This window comes from Malaclemys terrapin, chromosome 11 (assembly GCF_027887155.1).
Source record: "Malaclemys terrapin pileata isolate rMalTer1 chromosome 11, rMalTer1.hap1, whole genome shotgun sequence".
In the NCBI taxonomy this organism is placed as follows: domain Eukaryota; kingdom Metazoa; phylum Chordata; order Testudines; family Emydidae; genus Malaclemys; species Malaclemys terrapin.
Genome location: NC_071515.1, coordinates 68,859,662 through 68,873,295, shown reverse-complemented (window position 1 = coordinate 68,873,295; position 13,634 = coordinate 68,859,662). Strand labels below are relative to the sequence as shown.

The window sequence follows — 13,634 nt, the reverse complement described above, 5'->3', positions numbered from 1 at the left end:
TGGCAGATTATCCCCAATATCTCTTTCTTAAAAGTATAGTAAGTTTGCTACTAAATAGGATTCCAGGGGTTCTAGATGGATTGTAACCAATTCAATTCACCTGGCTTTCACAGCTAGATTACAGTCTTTAAAACAAAACCTGCTGAAACAAAAAGTGCAATATATACTATAGAATACAAAAATAAACCAGCATAGAAACTTTGGTGTGTAGTGCAATGATACAGCTAGACAGCATTTCTAGTCTAGATTTTTTTATTCTTAATCCTTTCTAAAAAGCATACAAATCCTTACAAATTCTCACAGTGTGCACTGTAATCACTTTAATACCAAGGTGGACGAATGTGTTTCAAGCATTTTCTGCCGGGAACAAATCTCTGTCACTCAATATTCTGCTTAGAAAAATAAACCGAGAAAAGCAAATGCTAAGAAATCCAGCCAGTAGTCTCTCTCTTCTACATATTTTATATAAGTAAATACTTACCAACAGCTTCCTACATAGCCATTGAATTACGCTAATTTTCTTTTCCCAAATCCGTCCTCTGAGTCAGAAGTGAAATGAGAGAGGGAGGGTGTGCATATGAAAGAGAGGGGGAATCAGAGCCTGCAAATTGACTTCACTCACTGATGTTGCAACTCCACACTTTAGGCACAACATTTTACTGGGTCCAGCTATTCTGTTATTTTAACCTGGGTGCCCTCAGAAACCTTTGAACCACCACTGCTGAAATCTGCATAGAATTTTTATCGAGTCCCTTAAGGAGTGGAGTGAGAGGATTAGTCCAGTGGTTAGAACATTTGCCTGTGACCTAGTTCAATTCCCTGCTTTACGAATGACTGCCTGTGTGTCACCTTAGGTAAGCCTCTTTCTGTGCCTCAGTCCCCCAACTGTAAAATGGGGATGATACTTCCCTACCACACAAGGATAACTACATTAAAGACGGTAAGGTGCTCAGATGGGGAGTGGGGGGCAGAAGGGACGTGTAAGTACCATACACTGAGTGAAAGGTACAAAGATGGCCATAAATTCACAATAAGCTACTTCTCGTTTAAAAAATAAAATAAAATAAAACCACGTTACAAAAAAAACAAAACAAAACAAAAAACAGTGAGTCTGTCTTTCAAAATACATCCTCTAAATTCATTCTCTACCTTCACTGAATTCAGTGGAGTGCCACTAGAGTTGAATTTGGCCCACTATGTTTAATAATTCAGTATTTTAGAGTGCCTTTCCATTTGCAAGGGCTGGCTATGCAGGCTGTATGGATCCCTTACCCAACAAAACCAATTTTAGCACACCTTTTTCTTTCAGATCCTAGCTTTATCCTGAAGACTAAGATGCACTGACAACTTTTCCTCTGCACACACAATTCTGCAAGTGTACACACAAAACCCACTACACTGCACAAGCAAGTACTTACATCCTTATGGCTTGTGATGGTCTAGTCCTATGCAACCTCCAAAGGCGTAAGGAGGGCATAAGTGACTCCCTTACTCAGGCTACTAGAAGCAGCACAAGGGGAAGTTGGATCCATACAGTTACTACCTTCTCCTTATGAGGAGGTGGGTGGAGGAGGTAGTAACAGGATAGAGCCTTGGTTCATGCCTCCAATACCCTGGAAGAGTACCTGTGCCAGCCCATTGGGAGATGCGTGCTGTTTTGGGTAGGGGTCCAGTACTGTTTCCTTCTGCCCTGGAGCAATGGGGAGCCTGGAAGGCCGATTGGAAGTCTGAGTTAGATTTACTTTTTACAGCAGCACAACTATACATGGCTGCCTGCAAAGAGCAGATTGTAAAGTGGCAATTTTGCCCATGACCAGCTGTTTACACACAAAAAATACCCATCTGTGCAAGTAAGTGTAAATATTTTACAGGTATAATTTAGGAACCCAAATTAGGCAAAGTCAGGAAGAAAAAGCCCTATCCAACAATCCAGACTCTGGAGGATCAGATTTCCAAGAGGTCTTTAACCTGACCTCCAAGGGTCCGATCCTTTTCCCAGTGAAGTTCTATAGCACTGTCATTCACTCCAGGGGGAACAAAATGAGATGCCAAATTTGAATGCCCAAGCCTTTGATACAAAGATTTTGTAAGCTTAATTTTTGGGCAACACTATGTGTGCAAAACCCTGGATGTGGTCCCACAAACTGTACTTGCCTATCTGCCCAAACAAATGTGCAAATACAGTTTGTGTCCCCCTCACACAAATGAGTGCGCAGAAACTCAATGCAGATTACAAGATGGGTCCCAAATGTTTTTCTAAAAGGACCATGTCTTCCCAGAATTAAGTCCTTTCCTAGAATCCAGTGAATTGTCACCTTGGATTCTACAGTCAACAAGCGTCCCATGGCCCTTCACATCAGTGAGAACTCTACTTGTGTATAGGAGAGAGAGCAGAATGACGCTATAAACTGCTTTGGTTTCTCATGTTAAGAGAATACCACTGCAGCCTCCAAGTGTAATTAAAAAGCAACAATGTTCTACTAAGTGCCATCACCCACTGAAACGCTGCCAGTTCAAAGAAGATATCTATGAAGCAGCACAGAAGTATTGTGTCAAATACCAGGCACCGTAGGTGGCAGTAATTAGGAACCTTTTGAGAGTGAAAAATTGCTCCCTTCCTCCTCTGGAAAGCTAAACATTCATCCTTTCCTCTCCCAAATCCCTTCTTAGCACACCTGTTCCATGCAGCATCCCTCTGCTAATCAGATGTATGTTTGATTCCTGGCTCTGTGACATACTTCCTAGATAACCTTTGGCAAGTCACTTCAACTCCGTGAGCATCTATAAAATGGGGATAAGTCTATTTACCTACTTCCCAGGCATGTTGTGAGACTTAATTTCATTATTTTTTGTTAAGTGTTCCAAATCCAGGGCTGACTGCTACAGAAATGTCTCTAAATAAAGACAACCAAGCTCTAGGAGGGAAAACACACTTCATAAACTAACAACATTTAACTCTTAGGTAGAGCTGTTCACCCACAGATCTTATAGCATTCTACAAAAGTAGATAAGCATCATTATCCTCATTGTATGGGCTTGGGAAGGAAGGCACAGAGACGTGAAATGTGTTCCCCATCTTCACACAACAGGTCAGTGGCAGCACTGGAAATCTAACCCTCTATTCAATAAAACTTGCATCTTTATCCCATTTGAATTAATATTGTAACACAAGCTTTTATCTAGATCAGAGGTGGGCAAACTACGGCCCACGGGCCACATCTGGCCCACAGGACCGTCCTGCCCGGCCCCTGAGCTCCCGGCCAGGGAGCAGGGAGGAGCAGGGGGGGTTGGATGGGTCGGGAATTCCGAGGGGGGTAGTTGGAGTGGGAAGTGGGAGCGGGTGGATAGGGGGCGGGGGCCAGGCTGTTTGGGGGGGCACAGCCTTCCCTACCCGGCCCTCCATCCAGTTTTGCAACCCCAATGTGGCCCTCAGGCCAAAAAGTTTGCCCCCCCCCAAGCTAGATACAGGAACAACACTCTGTTCTGCCACCACATGGCTGCATGAGGAATTTCTCTGACAATGTGCACCAGCAGGAACCAAGATGATGCAAACTAATCTACATTCAGTTTTGAGACAGGTTTATTAGAATACAGGTTGCGACTCATGAGAGACTTTAATGGACAATTTACTTAAAGCACTGGTTTGATGAGTTACTAAGGACACAGGCTTTATAACAGATACTAAGGCAAAGAAAGTCATTTCCTGTGGACAGATCCTTCCATTTGTCCCTCTCAACATTAAACAACTATTGAGGACATGTATTTTTCATAAGTATTTTCAGTTTCAACCACTATCAGCCACTGCCTGCAACCTCCCCCAATTTGTTAACAATGCTACTTTTTTAGGACACTCTTAACCTTCACTCCTACAAAGATTTATGCAACGTTTAACTTTCCATGAAGTGAGTAGCCCTGGTGACTTCATTGGGACTACTGACAGCTTGTAATTTAAGCATGGGCATAAGACTCTACAGGATTGAGGCTTTAATTATTTATTGCTAGAGTAACTACACAGGGGTTCAGAGGAAGGGAAAGACATACAAAATGAGCACACATACAGGGAGATATGCATATATATATATATATTATTTAATTGCTATATACAACCATTCTGCATAAAATAACTATTTTAACAATTGAAAAAAATAACAATTTTGAAAAAAAATTGCACGTTAAAAGTACACGTTTACAAAAAGGCTGAAATATATTTTAAAAGAATGCAGCAGCCTCTGAAGATTCAGAACATCCTTGAATGTTTAATCTGAAACATCAGATTAGGAAGCAGTAAATCCAGTTTCTTCGCAGCTGTTATTTTAGAAGAAAAATGAGCAAGTGAATGTGAAGTGCACTGGGCAGGCTCTATGTGGTATCTGTACCTAAGAGTTATTTTATAGTAGCAAATTGAAGCCAGAGGGAAACCCAGCTGGCAAACAGAATACAAGGCGGGCTTTTCTTTAAGATTCCAACATGCTTTCCTATAGGACTGTAGTGGGATTCAAACTCAATCACAAGCATGTGTTATGGTTCTAGTTCATAAACAATATATAGAAAAAAGAAGAGGCTTCTATTGAAAGGTTTTCAGTGTACTAAATGACGGGACACCCCTATTGACACATTATAGAATTCCCTTCACAGGTCTGTATAATTTCCAGAGCTCAATCCAAACATCTCAATTTGTGGAAATCTTTGGAATTACAACCTGGATCTGGTCTCAATTTCACCACTGACAGCTAACTCTATGATCAGCCAAACTTCAGGCCCAAACCTCTAATAATTTCTCAGTCCTTATATAGGGACTGAAGGATTCTTGTAACACACAAAGCCAGCATTTCTTAGGGTGACTGGTGTGTTCTCCCATTCCTCAGACTTTTCATTTTCACCAATAATCCTTTGCACTTAATTTGCACCTTATATCTGAAGGCTTCATATGCTCTACAAACACAAATAGGACATTTGGATGCAGGAGGCTGCTTGCAGTTGAATTTCTTACAGAAACATGCATGAGCCACAAAAATCAGATATGGGGCCAGACTTCCTCAAAATCTAGGTGATTACCTGGCTCTGGGGTGTGGTCCAAGTCCATCTCTAATATATAGAGTACAACAACACACTCTGCTAACTAATTTCTGCAAATAAGGAAACAATTTCTCAGTGTTGTCCAGAAGGTACAATGAAGAACAGGAGTACTTGTGGCACCTTAGAGACTAACAAATTTATTAGAGCATAAGCTTTCGTGGACTACAGCCCACTTCTTCGGATGCATATCAAGAAGGTACAATGACGAACATGATATAGAAACCCTGGAGGACACTATTGATAGATTAGATTATACACTGGATGTTCCAGGTCAATTTTGCACAGCTGTTGAGAGTATCCAGAATGTTTGCTTCACTCATCTCCTGTCCATATGCTCTCAGACAGTTCACAACAGATCAAATCTATAGTTGCAAATCTCAGGTGCATGTGGCAGTCAGGAACCTCGTTGAAACATTTAGAGGCCCATGGTTCAGGATCCTACAGTGGCTTCCACTGCCAAGAGCCCCACTTACAGCCTTGTAATGTATGTAGGGCTAGGATAAGTCAATACAAGCAGATAACAGCATGATACAAGTCTTCCACGCACAAGCTCAGATTTGCAGCCAAGGTCCTGGCTTCAAGCCTTAGAGCTCACCTAACCTAAGCCCCATAAACTGCTTTAATAATAGCAGTACTTAGCATTTAAATAGCACCTTCCAGCTGAGTATCTTAAAGCCTTATACACACATTAATGGACTATGACTCACAGCACCTCTGTGAGAGGAAGGACAGTTGAGTGTTTAGGGAGCTGACCTGGGTTCAATTCCCTGTTCCACTACAGAGTTCCTATGTGACACTGGATAACTCACTTTGTCTCTCTGTGTCTCAGTTCCCCAAATGGGGAACCTTCCTACTCTTCAGGGTTACTGAAAAAGTGACTGAGGTGCTCAGACACTTTAGTAATGGGCGCCAGAAGTACCCAAGATACACAGAAGTAGGCATGTGCAGTGAATAAGCTACTTACAGATGTGGAAACTGAAGTACGAAGCTGCTAAGTGACTTGCCCAAGGATCAACATCAGATCTTAGATTATAAGAAGCTGTTTTCCTGACATATAATTTTGTACTCTAACCACCCAACCATGTTGGAAAAGGTTACTAAAATTTTGATTTAAAAAAACAAAAAAGCAACACACTTGACTGATTGTCCATGGCTGGTGTACCTGGGTGAAGTTGTTCTTAATCCCAAACTCAACCTTTAGAAATCTCTAAAGAGGAATCTGTCCGCATAGAGAAACTCAACATGGGGCTCTTGCATACTCCATAGATTTGACTGGCGTTTGTCTTGTGTGGCTGAGCAGAACAGAAGAGTAAAAGAGCACTCCTCACAATGCACATAAATTAACACTGCACTTTCCCTCTCTATCCCCCTCAGAAGGGGGTCAGGGAGGAGAAAGAGCTGCTTCTTTCACAGTCATGCAGCATGTGTCAGGCTTCAACAGTAACATTTCCTGCTAATTATAGGTAAGTCTATGTTTTAGTAATGGGTATTTTTAGTAAAAGGCATGGACAGGTCACGGACAGTAAACAAATATTCACGGCCTGTGACCTGTCCATGATTTTTACTATATACCCCTGTCTAAAACTTGGGGGGGCGGTGGCCCTGGTGGCACCACAGGTGCTGGGGACGGCAGCTCGGGTGCCACAGGTGGTGCCTCGGGTGCTGGGGACGGGGGGTGCCACCTGTGCTCCGCGGGCTGGGGGGGGCTAGGGGCTGTTGCAGGCACCCTATCTAGCTCCTGGGAAGCTGCGACACCACCCCAAGACCTGGTTCTGCAGCTCCCATTGGCTGGGAACCGCAGCCAATGGGAGCTGCGGGGGGGGGGGGGGTGAGGAGGTGCCTGTGGGCAGAGGCATCACGTGGATCTAGGAACTGAGGGTGCGGAGTTCCTGTCGCCCATCCAGGGAGCCTCCCCCCATGTAAGCACCACCCCACACGCCAATCCCCAGCCCTGAGCTTCCCCCCAAACTCCTGCTGCTGGGGGGCAGGGAGGCCCTGAGACTACCCCAGCAGCAGCCAGTGCACCTGGCCTGGGGGCTGCCCAGGCAGGTCCTGGGCCAGACGCACCAGGCTGCTGCAGAAATCACGGAATCTGTGACTTCCGTGACAAACATGGAGCCTTAGTTATAGGCCCATTCTAGGCACTCTTAACATCCTCTTCTCAGCTCTACAGGGTATCCCCACCCCAATACCGATTGAATCAAGAAGGAAGCCTCTCGGACTCACACCATAATCTCCTATGCAGGAACTAAGGTCCAGCTTGCTACTGCCAAGTCATCAGGCTGAGCCTATTCAATATACATGTAAGTTTCAAATCACAAGTTTATCCAGTATGGCAGGTTCTTTCGTCTCCACTGACTCTTGTTAATGAGGGGGAAACCATTAATATATCTGCATAGGATAGGAGGATGGCTACTTGATTAGAAAATATAGTCCTAAAACACAGAGGGGAAACTAGGAGAAAGCCCTATTGAAGAGAAAGGGGTACATCTACATGTATTTGGTGGCTCCGCAGTCTAGTCAGATGCATCACTAGATAAATCTAAGAGCAGCAAAGAACCACCCTTCTATAGTCATTTCTAAGAAAACCAAATCCAAACAGAACTGGTTTTGGATTTTGTTACTAACCTGAAAGTCAGGCCAGGTTTGCCAAGACTTTCCAGCAACACTCACAAACTGATCACATTTGAACTACCCTCGCAAGATTTATGGATTTAGCTGGGAACAGGTATAATTCTCTTGGTTTCACCTGGATGAAAAAAAATCAGCCATTTTGCTTGAATTACTTTGAGTTTTGGTTTTTTTTAAGAAGCAAATATCAAGGAGTGTAAAGAGTCTGGGAATAACAGTGGACAAAAGGCTTACAATGACCCCATTATGAATGAAATCTGCTGCGTGTCTCACAGCTCTAGTCAGGTCATAGAGTGTCTGTGTACAATTTACATTTATTAGCTGATGCAAGATGTCAGCTTGTAACCTTTGGACAGAAACCAAGAAATACTTTAAATTAAAATCTTCTAGAAACTTCTTTGCTGTCATTATGCTATACACCATGGCCACTCAGAGTATTGTGGTGGTAGTGGGGACAGAACAAGGATCCTCGCTGGACTCTACCATTCGAGCAAAGAAGAACCTTCCTTAGCTGTATTAGCCATACAGAGCCACTGCAGTCTCGGATAAGCTGTTCTGATTCTATCCATAGAAGGACATAGTACACATACATCCTAGCTTCTTTGTTATAATAGTGTTATACTACTTCAGAATGTGTTCTTTAGGCATAGAATCACCACACTAGCCCTCTAAGGTGGTTAAGTCAGCAGGGCTTAGAAAAAATCCACTCACCCACACGTGGCAAATAAGAGCTTCAATTACCTGTCAACTTCCATCACTTTCTGTAGAAACAAGCTCTCATTATGGAGTAGTGGTAGCCACTCCATAGTTAACATTGAAGCCAGCTTGCCATTATTAGCCCAGTTTTCAACATGCTCATCTCCCAAAACACAAGCCTAAATCCCCTCAAAAGAAAATATACTCTGCCCATTCAAATCTAACATCACCTCCTAATAAAATCAGCAGATGTACATGAAAAGCTCAAAATAATAAATTATAAGGAGACTACCATTGTAAATGGACTCCTTGAAAAAGAAATGGGATTTTAGTTTCTTCTGGTAAATTTTTTAGTTTGATCTTTACCCTTTATTTCCATAAATATACATGCTATCCTTCAAATTGCAGGGGTGCATAACGGCCAGTGTATTTTTCCACCCTGACAAGTAGATTTAATCCTGCAGCCAGTAGGTGTGGAACAATTTTTCCAAGCCCCACATATTTCTCCCATTTTACACCTGCGAAAGATAGATACAGAGAGATTAATGACTTGCCCAAGGTTGCCCAGCGAGACTGAATATTGGAACTCAGGAGTTCCTGGCCCCAGTTCCATGCCTAACTCTCTAGACTATGCTGCCAAGAAATATATTCTAGGCTTCCTTTAGCTCCAATTGTTCTTGCTTTACCTTTTGATCTAAGCAATCTATACAATTTAAAATACAAACATTACACCTCTTCTGCATCACCTTAATAACAAACTGAATATTAAGCTTAAAAGGCAAGTTTAGATAAGAAGCTGCTTGAGGATTTTTGAACTGTTGAAAACAAATATGATGGAAGTTCTGATTGTCTTTAATGACCTACTTCAGTTTTAACAAGCTGTGCCAACAAGGCATCCAGTTGATAAGGCAGGAAAACTGTAAACAGCCATGGAGTCTGATTCTGATTGCTGCCTCCCATGTTACTCAGCTTCCTATGCTAAATCATTTTTAGGAGGGTTGCCTTTCCTGGGATTATATGCTACAATTCCCCTTATGATATACTGCAAGAAGGAACGGAGAGAAAGAATCGGAGGAAGAATGTGCCTAGTGGTACCCTTATCTGATCCGCAAATCATTTATTGTAACAAAACCTACATTACCAGATTTTAGACTGTGTATGGCAGAAAAGATTAGCACAAACTAAGATTAGCACTACCTAACATCCTCAGAAGGTCATTGATCTTTCAGCCCTCAGAACAGCACAAGTTGTCCCAGCCAGAAGCCCCAATACAAGCATTGCTGATCCAGGATATAGCTAGATATATCCTTTGAGGCAGAGGGTTAAAATGCTAGAACAGAGACTTACACCCTAAACAAAATGAAGTCTAATCCAGATGTTTCCAGTAAAGCCATAAATTAGATTTAGGATAGCAGACTGCATTGTGGCTCAGAGATACCATTATCATAAGGCCTCTTGCACGTCTTTGAATTCGGACCACTAATGTGACAAGATGCATTTTATCAAGGAAAAGACAGGATATGTTACTAAACCTCCTCCTTTTGTTCAGATGAACTCATGGATTTAGATATGTGAGGGTGATAAAGGAGGTAGGGATACATTCTGGAATGCTGAATTTATGTTGTTTGCAATTTCTTATCTGAACAGCTGAACAGATTTTCTCTTCAAACTCTGGATACAGATTAACTTTAGTTTCCATGTTTCACAAAGTGACTACAAACCATCAGTGTCTTTTCTTGGTTCTGCTGCAAGTGATCGATTCCGATTGCCCACTTCCAAACTACTAGGACTATAATGCTTCACAAAAGGTGGGTCAAGGAAATGTTTTCTTTGGTTACAATTGGCCTGGGATTTGTACCTGCTTCAAGTTTTGATTTCAAAGACAGCCAAGAGACTCAAAGGGAAACAGAGTTCAAGTCTGCCAAGTTCCTGCCAGTTTTGGGAAAAAAGCCACAAGTTTTATACAGTTCATTTGCAACCCACAAAGGGGCTCAGGTCTGTAAATGCCAGCAAATCATTGGAAAGGCCCCGACTGTCTTCTATGTGAGACGGACTGGGACCTGAGTAAATGTCACCAGGTTTGCGGTTACGCTGTGAATATTTAAGACAAAAGGAATTATGCTCTTGATTTAAAGAGAGCCACTGGTACTTTGTGAAGAGCTGTGTTGTATAGGGCTGAATTTGGCACTGACTTGCATTCTATGCAATCTCATTATCTGTTCGCACAAAAGTCCATAAGCTCATATTGCCAGTGTATTTTTCCTGGGCACAATTGTGCACATGTATGCAAACCAGATATGCATTACCTACTCCAGGGCAAACAGTGATAATTTATTCTTTGTCAAACGCTGACAGCATGCCAGGAGCTATAAAATATACCGAAACAGTCCCTGTCTGAAGAGATTACAAGCTAGATCTACAATGTCTTGTATCCTGGCAGGTGTTTATGTAATTGTGAATCACCTTTTAACAGTCAAAGAATTTTTTTTAAAAACAGTGAATAAGCAATCTGCAGAACTCATTGCCACAAGACACTGTTGAGGCCAAGCGATTAGTAGGATTCAAAGAGACATGATAAGAACTTTCATAGCTATTTTAGCTAAGAAACATTTATTAAGGATATGAACTCTCATGCTCTAAGGCATAAATCAACCATTGGTAAGAGGGCAAATTGGCCTCTGGTTGATTGTCTCAACCCCGTCCATAATCCTGCAGGTGTCTCAGGAAGCAGGGCACTTCCCTCATGGTCTATTTTTTTCTGCCTGAGACTAGGCAAAGTGTAAGAAGCTCCTTTCAACCTGAAGGCTTCAGAAGTGCCACCCCAAAGAGCCACAATCCGAATAGCACCAATTTAAACCAATTTTCAAACCGTTAAATGTGAGCTTGTAACTATTTACCTACTCTTGTCTGGAGAAGATAAATCACTTGTTTCCTTTTCCTGCCTGGATTTACCTTTTCTTTAGGGATCAGACAAAGCCAAGTCATCTGACTGCTTACAATACAATGTATTAAATTTGGAATATAGACTCCCACAGACAGAGTACACCAGGTCTAGGTCAGGAGGAAGAGCATTACCCTGCAGAGAACACAGACTGAAGTATGGAAAGGCAACATCCAACATATGAAAAGCCACACAGAACGCCAATATATAACACACAAGACATTAACAATGTCAGTGCTTTGCCATAATGAGGGAGACTGGAGGCATTCTTCTAATCCTGTTTAGACCCAAGCTCACAAAGCATCCATTGCCACAAACAACTCGACACAGGTTTCACTTCAGGCTGTAGGAAAGTGGTGGGACTGACACATACACAAACAAATCTGTGCCTTTAAAACATTTGCTCTTTCACATTCTGATACAGTCAAATATTTTACTGCATTAAAAAGCTGGTTTACATAACTTACCATTGTGTTTGTAAACTAGTGGTTTGCAGCAACTCACACAGGACCTGACTTACTCAACAACATTCTATATATGTGCATATAGTGCATGATTTTGACATCTATTTCCAATCAGGTCTATTTTAAAAAGAGCCAAAACTGGAACACTGACTCTGATTCCCTTAGAACTTCCATGTGGCTGGGATGAGGAGGAAGGTGGTTGGATTTGATTCCCCAGCTCCAAGCCGGCCCTTACTGATGTACTGCAAGTCTGGGAAGGATCTATTTTCCTGTTCCAGGTTTGGATGATGCTGAAATCTAACATGAGATTTGAGCCTGTGATGGTGAAAATTTAAGAGAGAAATTGGTTGTAAGATTCCAAGCGCCACCAAATCTGAACCTAAACTTTAGCTTTGATTCAGCCTAAACCCCAAAGGCTGAGCCCCTAGAAAAAGTCAAATCCAGATCCAAATTCTTCCTCCTCAGAACATCTCTAGTCTATTTGTTTTGGTACACCCATGTGTCATAGGGCAACACTGTCCCTTTAAGAGAGAAGAAGCCAATGCACTGTAACTCATCAGCTCACTCCAGCTGGGCTTAAAAGAAGGCATCTGGGTGGCCCTTAAGAACAGAAGAATGGCCATACTGGGTCAGACCAAAGGTCCATCTAGCCCAGTATCCTGTCTTCTGACAGTGACCAATGCCAGGTGCCCCAGAGGGAATGAACAGGCCATGGCCCTTGAGGGGACAGAGGCCTGATGAGTCAGAGCTGCCAGAGAGAGAGAACAGGAGTACTTGTGGCACCTTAGAGACTAAGAATCATAGAAGTGTAGGACTGGAAGGGATCTTGAAGGGTCATCTACTTCAGTCCTCTGCACTCAAAGCTGGATTAAGTAATAAATAGATACTAGACCATTCCGGACAGGTGTTTGTCCAACCTGCTCTTAAAAATCTCTAATGATGGAGATTCCACAACCTCCCTAGGCAATTTGTTCCAGGGCTTAGCCACCCTGACAGCTAAGATGTTTTCCTAATGTCCAACCTGAACTGCCCTTGCTGCAATTTCAGCCCATTTCTTCTTGTCCTATCCTCAGAGATTAAAGAGAACAATATTTTTTTCTCCCTCCTCCTTGTAACAACATTTTATGTACTTGAAAGCTGTTGTGTCCCCCCTCAGTTTTCTCTTCTCTAAACAAAACCAGTTTTTTCAATTTTTCCTCACAGATCATGTTTTCTAGATCTTTCATTATTTTTGTTGCTCTTCTCTGGATTTTCTCCAATTTGTCCACATTTTCCTGAAATGTGGCACCCAGAACTGAACACAGTATTCCAGCTGAGCCCTTATCAGAGCAGAGTAATGCGGAAGAATTACTTATTGCGTCTTGCTTACAACACTCCTGCTAATACATCCCAGAATTACGTTTGCTTTTTTTGCAACAATGTTACACTGTTGACTCATATTTAGCTTATGATCCACGATAACCCCCAGTTCCCTTTCTGCAGTACTCCTTCCTAAGCAGTCATTTCCCATTTTGTACGCACGTGATTGTTCCTTCCTAAGTGGAGTACTTTGCATTTGTCCTTATTGAATTTCATCCTATTTACTTCAGACTGTTTCTCCAGTTTGTCCAGTTTAATCCTAATCTCCAAAGCACTTGCAACCCCTCCGAGCGTGGTATCATCCCTTTCAGCTTGACTGTGATATGCTCTTCCAGCTTGACTGTGGACCACTGATAACTACTCTTGGGGAATGGTTTTCCAATCAGCTATGCACCCACCTTGTAGTAGCTCCATCTAGGTTGTATTTCCCTAGTTTGTTTATGAGAAGATCATGCAAGACAGTGTCA

General features: G+C 42.3%; 1 protein-coding gene across 3 annotated transcripts in view; it reads right to left on the bottom strand.

Annotated features, from left to right (window-relative positions):
• Positions 1 to 13,634, bottom strand: part of MYLK (myosin light chain kinase) — a 305,994-nt gene that overhangs the window by 227,480 nt on the left and 64,880 nt on the right. The window contains exon 1 of one of the 3 annotated variants that reach the window (XM_054044296.1): positions 482 to 569. The exons of the other annotated variants lie outside the window; for them this stretch is intronic. The gene's annotated coding sequence lies outside the window, so the exon portion shown is untranslated. Of the gene's footprint in view, positions 1 to 481; positions 570 to 13,634 lie in introns of those variants that run through there. 3 annotated transcript variants of the gene reach the window in all.